Raw genomic sequence first — 9,358 nt, forward strand, 5'->3', positions numbered from 1 at the left:
TGCTTACTTGAATTGTAAGCTCATCGAAGTAGCTCTGTCTCTTACCTTTGTACAGTGTCTAGCAGAATGGGGCCCAAGCCGCTGGGGCCTCTAGGAGCTAATGGACTACGATGTCATCTCACAATCAAGCCTGAATGAACAAGTGACAGAGTCAGAGAGAACCCAGGGAGTAGGGTTGCCAGGTATCTGGTTTTCGACCGGAACGCCCCTATCAAAAAGGGACCCTTCTGGCTCCAGTCAGCACTGCTGACCAGGCCGTTAAAAGTCTGGCCGGCCATTAAAAGTGAAGTGGGGCAAAGGCTTCCTGCCTGCCCTGGCTCTGCTGGGCTCCCAGAAGCAGCGGCATGTCCCCGCTCTGGTGCCTATGCATAAGGGCAGCCAGGGGGCTCTGCATGCTGCCCCCGCCCCAAGCATCGGTTCTGTAGCTCCCATTGGCCAGGAACCATGGCCAATGGGAGCTGCAGGGGCAGCACCTGTGGACAGGGCAGGATGCAGAGCTGCCTGGCCGTGCTGCTGCGTAGGAGCTGGAGGGGGGGACATGCTGCTGCTTCCAGGAGCTGCTTGAGTTAAGCACCACTTGGAGCCTGCACCCCTGACCCCCCACATCCCCTACCCCAGCCCCGATTCCCCCCTCCCGCCCTCCAAACCCCTCAATCCCAGCCCAGAGCTCCCTCCTACACCCCAAACCTCTCATCCCCAGCCCCACCCCAGAGCCTGCACTCCAATCCCCTTCCCCAGCCTGGAGCCCCCTCCTGCACCCATAACCCCACATTTCTGGCCCCAGCCTGGAGCCCCCTCCTGCACCCATAACCCCTCATTTCTGGCCCCACCCCAGAACCCGCACTTCCAGCCCAGAGCCTGGACCCCCCTGCCACACCCCAACCCCCTGCCTCAGCCCGGAGCCCCCTCCCATACTCTGAATCCCTTGGCTCTATCCCCAGCCCAGTGCCCCCTCCTGAACCCCAAACCCCTCATCCCTGGCCCCACCCCAGAGCCCACACCCCCAGTCAGAACCCTCACCCCCTGCACTCCAACCCACAGCCCCAGCCCAGAGCCCCCTCCCTTACCCTGAACCTCACATTTCTGGCCCCACCCAGAACCCGCATCCGCAGCCCAGAGCCCGTACCTCTCCCACATCCCAACCCCCTGCCTCAGTCCTGTGAAAATGAATGAGTGAGTGAGGCTGGGGAGAGCAAGCGACAGAGGGAGGGGGGGGTTGGAGTGAGCGGGAGGGGGGCGGGCCTTGGATAAGGGGTGGGGCAAGGGTGTTCGGTTTTGTGTGAGTAGAAAGTTGTCAGCCTCACCCAGGAGACCTGACTCAGTCCCCTCTTCTAAGTGGGCAGTACTCTGTCCCTATTAAGCTCTGATTCACATTAGTGTAAAACTAATAACAAATAGCATTAAATAGCTCCTGTGGGCCGTTCTCATTTGTGAAAGTGAAATGTAGCTGTAGGATTCCAGCATAGTCATTTTGCATTACCTCATCCCAGCTGGATGACCATAGGTGGCAATCCATCTCTCAGAAGGATGTTCAGTGTTCCTCTAGGAATCTGCCACTGTCCCAGGGCAGGGGGTTCACTTCTGCCTTGGGTGGCTAAACATCTGTTAGCAAAGCAAGAATTTTAAAGTAGCAGCGTTATAAGACTCTCTCCTGCTGGCTGCTAGCTTTGAAAGGGAGTGGTCATCCAAGGAGGAGAGAAGGAAAGATATACAGCCTGCAGAGTAACCCATTCCTGTGGTGATCAGGAATGGAGCCTCCTAACAAAGTTAAACAAAGCCTAGCCGCATCAGCTGACCTTGGGTAAGGGAACAAAAGGGTTTCCTACCCCAACACTGGCAGGGAATTCACCCAAATTGTTTAGCTTGTTCAGCAGGCCAGACCAAAGACAGTCCTCTCTCTTCCTCCTGAAAGTCATGCAGGGGACATTCTTCAGCCCTAGTAAATTCCATGGAGTTTGCAGCATTGGATGGAAGGGGTTACTTAAGGTGCAAACAGACTGGAGTGAACTGGGAGTAGCAGAGTGCAGAAGGCAGGGAGCTTGACTGAATGAGCTTTCTCTCGTAGCTCTGCAGTACCGCACCAAGCCAAAGGCATCTATTTTTTGCTATCACAAACAGCTCCGTCTATTTCTGGCCCCACTGTATGAAGATACAAAAGGCATTAAATATTACTGCCACTAGATGGCAGACGGGGGCTATTACCTAAATATTAGCATATGGTTAGACACTAGGATTTCTTCCCACTCACAGTAACGTACACACTTTGTAATAGCCACGTAGCTGCTTCTGTCTGGTCAGTAACATCGTGCATTTCTATTGCATAGAACTATACGTTTAACCACACCATCTGACATGATGTTAAATACAGCTTGTCCCTGTCTACATTCCATCATCCTTCTGTTCGACATCATGTTAGTAACACGTTTCCTCCAGGTTGAGTTCTAACACAAACTAACTTTCTAGTTAAAACAAGCTCTTTCAGAACAGAGTGGAAAAGCTGGCCCTGCTGAGTCAGTATCTAATCCAAGGGAAAATGGACTATTCATCTGGCATGTTTCGCAAGAAATGGACAGCTCCTCCAAATATGAAACCATCCTTACGATGACGATAAGATTTTTGAAAATATTGTCCTTAGTCTATTGAGCGACTTCTGCCTTTGCTGAACTACAGCCTTTCTAAGATGCTGGTGATCAAAATTTGCCCATGGGTAACAATTTTCTTGCTATGTGTTTGCTTTACATCTTTACAGCTCCTTCTCAATATGCAGCAGTTTTGAAAGGCAGAGAAAGGATTTATGAACATCCAGTATTTTCTGTCTTTTAAACAACTTTCTAAATATGCTACATTTAATTTCAACTGTGTAGCTGAAGAATCACTTGCACTGATTTCTCTTAAACAACTTAGTTACAAGAGAGCTTTTGAAATCGCAAATAATCATAGAACTGGAAGGGACCTCGAGAGGTCGTCTAGTCCAGTCCCCTGCACTCAAGGCAGGACTAATTATTATCTAGATCATCCCAGACAGGTGTTTGTCCAACCTGCTCTTAAAAATCCACAATGATGGAGATTCCACAGCCTCCCTAGACAATTTATTCCAGTGCTTAACCACTCTGACAGTTAGGAATTTTTTCCTAATGTCCAACCTAAACCATCCTTTCTGCAATTTAAGCCCATTGCTTCTTGTGCTGTCCTCAAAGGTTAAGAAGAACAATTTTTCTCCCTCCTCCTTGTAACAACCTTTTATGTACTTGAAAACTGTTATCATGTCCTCTCCCAGTCTTCTCTTCTCCAGACTAAACAAACCCAATTTTTTCAATCTTCCCTCATACATCATATTTTCTAGACCTTTAATCATTTTCGTTGCTGTTTTCTGGACTTTCTCCAGTTTGTCCACATCTTTCTAGAACTGGACACAATACTCTCTCCAGTTGAGGCCTAATCAGCGCGGAGTAGAGCGGAAGAATTACTTCTTGTGTCTTGCTTACAATACTCCTGCTAATACATCCCAGAATGATGTTTGCTTTTTCTGCATACACTGTTGACTCACATATAGCTTGTGATCCACTATGACCCCCAGATCCCTTTCCACAGTCCTTTCCTAGGCAGTCATTTCCCATTTTGTATGTGTGATTGTTCCTTCCTAAGTGGAGTACTTTCAATTTGTCCTTATTGAATTTCATCCTATTTAATTCAGACCATTTCTCCAGTTTGTGCAGATCATTTTGAATTTTAATCCTATCGTCCAAAGCACTTGCAACCCCTCCCAGCTTGGTATCATCCGCAAACTTTATAAGTGTACTCTCTGTGCCATTATCTAGATCATTGATGAAGATATTGAACAGAGCCAGACCCAGAACCGATCCCTGTGGGACCCCACTTGTTATGCCCTTCCAGCATGACTGTGAACCACCGATAACTGCTCTCTGGGAACGATTTTCCAACCAGTTATGTACCCATCTTATAGTAGCTCCATCTAGGTTGTATTTCCCTAGTTTGTTTATGAGAAGGTCATGCGAAACAGTATCAAAAGCCTTACTAAAGTCAAGATATACCACATCTACTGCTTCCCCTCTATCCACAAGGCTTGTTACCCTGTCAAAGAAAGCTATCAGGTTGGTTTGACATGATTTGTTCTTGACAAATCCATGCTGACTGTTATTTATCACCTTATTAACTTCTAGGTGTTTGCAAATTGATTGCTTAATTATTTGCTCCATTATCTTTCCAGGTACAGAAGTTAAACTGACTGGTCTGTAATTCCCCTGGTTGTCCTTATTTCCCTTTTTATAGATAGGCACTATATTTGCCCTTTTCCAAATAGAGTGGAAAAATTAGTTTCAGAGGAAAGAATGATTTTTGGAGTGTACAGTGAAATCTACCATGAGCCACCAGATGGCATGCACAAGCAGTGACTTTGCTCAGCATGGTCTAAAATGTAAATATCCTGTAGACTCCTATTCAAAAGTGTCCATGTCCTTATTCACATCGAGGCAACATATTGCACTCCATACAAACAAAATGATAGGGCTTAGTGAGCTGAGCATAGGTCCAGAACTTAGAGGTATCCAGTGAAGGACTAAGAGCCAGGAGCGCCTAATCTCAGATCTTGGCTCTGATGTTGACTTCCTCTCCAGTCAAGCCAAGTTCAAGTATTCTAAAGTGTCTAGTAACGTAAGGTGCTTGAATTGAGACCCAGAAATACCACCTAAAATTAGTGACCACTCTGGAAAATGTTGGCTTTAGCCTTTCTGCCTGAGTTGCACAAAACTCAGAGAATGCCTCTGAGGAGGGTTGTAAATATCTATCATTTATGATGGAAAACATTATGAAGATCAAAAGAAAATAGATATTGCTAGTGCCAATTAATGAATTAAAGAGCTAAAATATATAGGAAATTCAAATCCCCTGATTTTTTTGTTAGCTTTTGCCATATCTTTGCAGTAATTATTTTTTTTTAAAAAATAGAGAGAGTGAGAGAGACTGACTATTCCCTGCTGCCTGTGTGTTTACATCTATTTGGAATCTGCTGTCAGTGCCAAGCATTGAATTCCTCCTTTTTCTTCTGGAAGTTAGAATGAAAAAAATTCACCATTTTTGGAAGTCTCTGATCCTTTCCAGGGACTAAGGGAGGTGTCAGTAAACATGTGGTGACAAAGCCAACCAAATCCTCTCCCAATGTATCATGCATGGACTGAACCCCTTCCAATGACTTAGCCATGTTTCCACACTGCCATTGATCTGTCTCACAGGTGAGAGGAAAGTCTGTGTCTTAAAGTTGCCCTTCACAACTCACATCCCATCCTGGCGTTTGCTTTTATTCTTTACTTAAACAGGAACCTGAGCCTGAGCTTCTGCCTCTTCTTGGCTAGTTCTGAGTTTCATCCTGCATCATCCCTCCATTCTCTTAATATTATACAATATCAAAGGGTTTAATCCCTAAGATAAACAATAGGTCCTAGCAATCCCCATCACTAACTCTCGGTAACATTTCTCAATTGCATTCCTATACCCCTAAGTGATGCTCTGGTATGTGACTTCCAGCCAAGAACGGTGCATTTTGACAGCTGTCTTGTAAAACCCCTACTCCTAAAGGGCTTACAGTGGAAGTGGGGACAGACCTTCACAGCAGCATGGCATGAACATGCTTTCTTGAATGGAGCGATATGTGCTCGATTTTTTTTAACAGCTTAGCCGTAGTCTATCATCTTCTTGGAGAACAAATATATCTTTCATGGAACAATCCCTGGCTTCAGCTGCAAACCATGATTTGCGTTTTGCTAATGGAGCCTTCACATTCGTATGCAGTACGTGATTACGTATACATTTGATACCTAACTTTAATTGATGCCAAGGATTGTCCTAAGAGCTATGAAAAGGTATTTTCTCTTTGCAATCTGCTGACTCTATAAATCGTTCATCCTGCGCTCCTAACATTACATCCACATCCTTCTTGTAACAGTTAGCAAAGGCTTTGTTTGCCCAGTCATAATATTTGGAGTTCTTTGAACAGAAAGCTGCTGTAAAAATAATAAAAAAAAAATCTGGCTAATCCTGTACAATGACAGCTTCAGATATAAACCTACTGCTGATTGAATCCAGAGGCTGAGTTACTATACTCTGGGCTCTTTGCTTCCCTGCAGTAATTTAAGTGGATGGGAACCAGGAACTGTGGATCTTGGGACATATGCCTCCCCTTTTCCAAAATAGAGAATGGGTTGGGCTCTGGGTGATTTGGGAAGGGCAACTGGGGTGGAAAATTCCCTTAATGCAATATGTATAATGTTAGAAACCTCTATATCTATCAGAGAAAGGTATAACATGATCCAATGGCTGTAAATTGAAGCTAGAGACATTCAGACTGGAAATATGATGTAAATTTTTAAGTGAAAGTAATTAACCAGTGGAGTAATTTGCCACGGGTTATAGTGGATTCTCCACTATTGACCATTTTTCGATCAAGATTGGATGTTTTTCTAAAATATATACTTCAGGAATATTTTGGGGAAGTTCTATGACCCTGTTTTGCACAGGAGGTCAGATTAGATTATCACAATAGTCCCTTCTGGCCTTGGAATCTATGAATATGGGGAAATTATATTTTACCTTTGCAGGGAGATTCAACAATCTAATACATCTTCACCATCTCGCAGTACTGCTGTACTGGCACCATAGTCTCATTTTGTTAGTCATCAATTTTCACTAGCTAGTACTAATTAAAGTTGTGTTATCTTAGCAACCATAGCAAAATTTTATTTTAGCCCTTAAGGATCTGGAACATCTTGCACTGTATATTCCTTTTACGCTCAGAAGAATTGGTCTCAAAGGTGATAAAAGACTATAATGGAGCTGAAGAATGAATGTATTCTTTTAAAGCAAAATGTAGTTTTAGAAATGAATCAGTTCTGCTTGCTGCATTCGTCCTTGTAAAATAATACTGGCAAACCTACCCAAAGAATCCTGTTTGCTTTGCCTATATATTATCTATATGGAGATTATTAACAACTCATGACATTGAGATCTTAGGTGTTATCCAAAACCTTATTGAAAATCCTGGGAAAATTGCCCATTGAATAACGTGGCAGGAGAAGCAACAAAGGCAATTAAGGGCAGGAAAACCAGGAGTGGTGAATGGACACGTCCCAGGGAGTGAGGCAGGATGGTCCAATTGCTAGGGCACTGGTCTAGCCATTGGGAGATGTGGGTTCAAATTCCTCCTCTAGCACAAACTTCCCATGTGACCTTGAAGAAGTCCCTTAGTGTCTCAGCTCCCCAGCTGTGAAACAGAGAATGGTATTTTCCTCTCTCACCGGGACAGTGTGAGCATAAACATGGTAAAGATTGTAAGGTATTCAGATACTATCATAACGAGAGCTATATAAGCACTGAAGGGTTAAAATCCATTGCTGATGTAATAACCTGGTATATGGATTTGTGCCCAAAGTCCAGAGTTTGGTCAAGAGGTCAGAGGCCTAGCAACAGCTAAGAGAAAGCAGAATAACCAAAGATAACCTTGCTTTTGCTAAGATATGCCTGGTCAGCAAAACGCCAGATGTTGGGGACAATAAGTGTGTCTTATTCAAAGTCGCAAATAGAAGAAGCCCTGTTTCTGTTGTGTTCGTTTCTTCTGTAGGGAGATGTTCTTCCCACACATCCAACCTTGAGTTTATGAAAAGTTCAAGCATGTCAATATAAGATATGGCCTCCTCCCACCTCCCTTTCCCAGGAACCAATGCCTGCCTTAAAACACAAATAAGCAACTTGAAAGACAATCTTTATTGCCATATACTTTCACTGTTTCTTTGCTTTTACCCCTAGATATGTATCTGTTGGACAATCAAAGGAGCTACTTCATTCCTGTGGACCCCAAATTAAATCCAACATATATTCCATACTAATACATTTATTAAAGTACTAATTAAATGCTAAATCTTAATTTGTTAACTTGAGACCATGGACGGAGACATTATGTAACCTTTTGACCATTGGCTGCTGTGCTATCATGTCTAGCAGCTAAACCTATCCGGGGTTGTGGGACTGCCTACCCCGTCACTTTCCCCGCCCGTGGAAAATCCATATATTCTATTGTAATCAATTGATTGACAGTGTCTCTGAGCCTAATAAGCGAGGTGACACTCTGTCAGCGCTGTACGTAATAAACTCCTATTCTTGACCTCTACACGGTGTGGATTTATGTCCTTCAAGCACCTTAGGGTATGTCTACACTATGGAATTAGGTCGAATTTATAGAAGTCGTTTTTTTAGAAATCGGTTTTATATATTCGAGTGTGTGTGTCCCCACAGAAAATGCTCTAAGTGCATTAAGTGCATTAACTCGGCGGAGTGCTTCCACAGTACCGAGGCAAGCATCGACTTCCGGAGTGTTGCACTGTGGGTAGCTATCCCACAGTTCCCGCAGTCTCCGCTGCCCATTGGAATTCTGGGTTGAGATCCCAATGCCTGATGGGGCTAAAACATTGTCGCGGGTGGTTCTGGGTACATATCGTCAGTCCCCCCTTCCCTCCCTCCCTCCGTGAAAGCAAGGGCAGACAATTGTTTCGCGCCTTTTTTCCTGAGTTACCTGTGCAGACGCCATACCACGGCAAACATGGAGCCCGCTCAGGTAACCATCACCGTATGTCTCCTGGGTGCTGGCAGACGCGGTACTGCATTGCTACACAGTAGCAGCAACCCATTGCCTTCTGGCAGCAGACGGTGCAATACGACTGGTAGCCGTCATCGTCATGTCCGAGGTGCTCCTGGCCACGTCGGCCAGGAGCGCCTGGGCAGACATGGGTGCAGAGACTAAATTTGGAGTGACTTGACCAGGTCATTCTCTTTAGTCCTGCAGTCAGTCCTATTGAACCATCTTATGGTGAGCAGGCAGACGATACGGATTGCTAGCAGTCGTACTGTACCATCTTCTGCCAGGCAGGCAAGAGATGAGGATGGATAGCAGTCGTATTGCACCATCTTCTGCCGGGCAGGCAAGAGATGAGGATGGCTAGCAGTCGTATTGCACCATCTTCTGCCGAGCAGCCATGAGATGTGGATGGCATGCAGTCCTTCTGCACCGTCTGCTGCCAGCCAAAGATGTAAAAGATAGATGGAGTGGATCAAAACAAGAAATAGACCAGATTTGTTTTGTACTCATTTGCTTACACCCCACCCATCTAGGGGACTCATTCCTCTAGGTCACACTGCAGTCACTCACAGAGAAGGTGCAGCGAGGTAAATCTAGCCATGGATCAATCAGAGGCCAGACTAACCTCCTTGTTCCAATAAGAACAATAACTTAGGTGCACCATTTCTTATTGGAACCCTCCATGAAGTCCTGCCTGAAATACTCCTTGATGTAAAG

Source organism: Natator depressus, chromosome 8 (genome assembly GCF_965152275.1).
Source record: "Natator depressus isolate rNatDep1 chromosome 8, rNatDep2.hap1, whole genome shotgun sequence".
In the NCBI taxonomy this organism is placed as follows: domain Eukaryota; kingdom Metazoa; phylum Chordata; order Testudines; family Cheloniidae; genus Natator; species Natator depressus.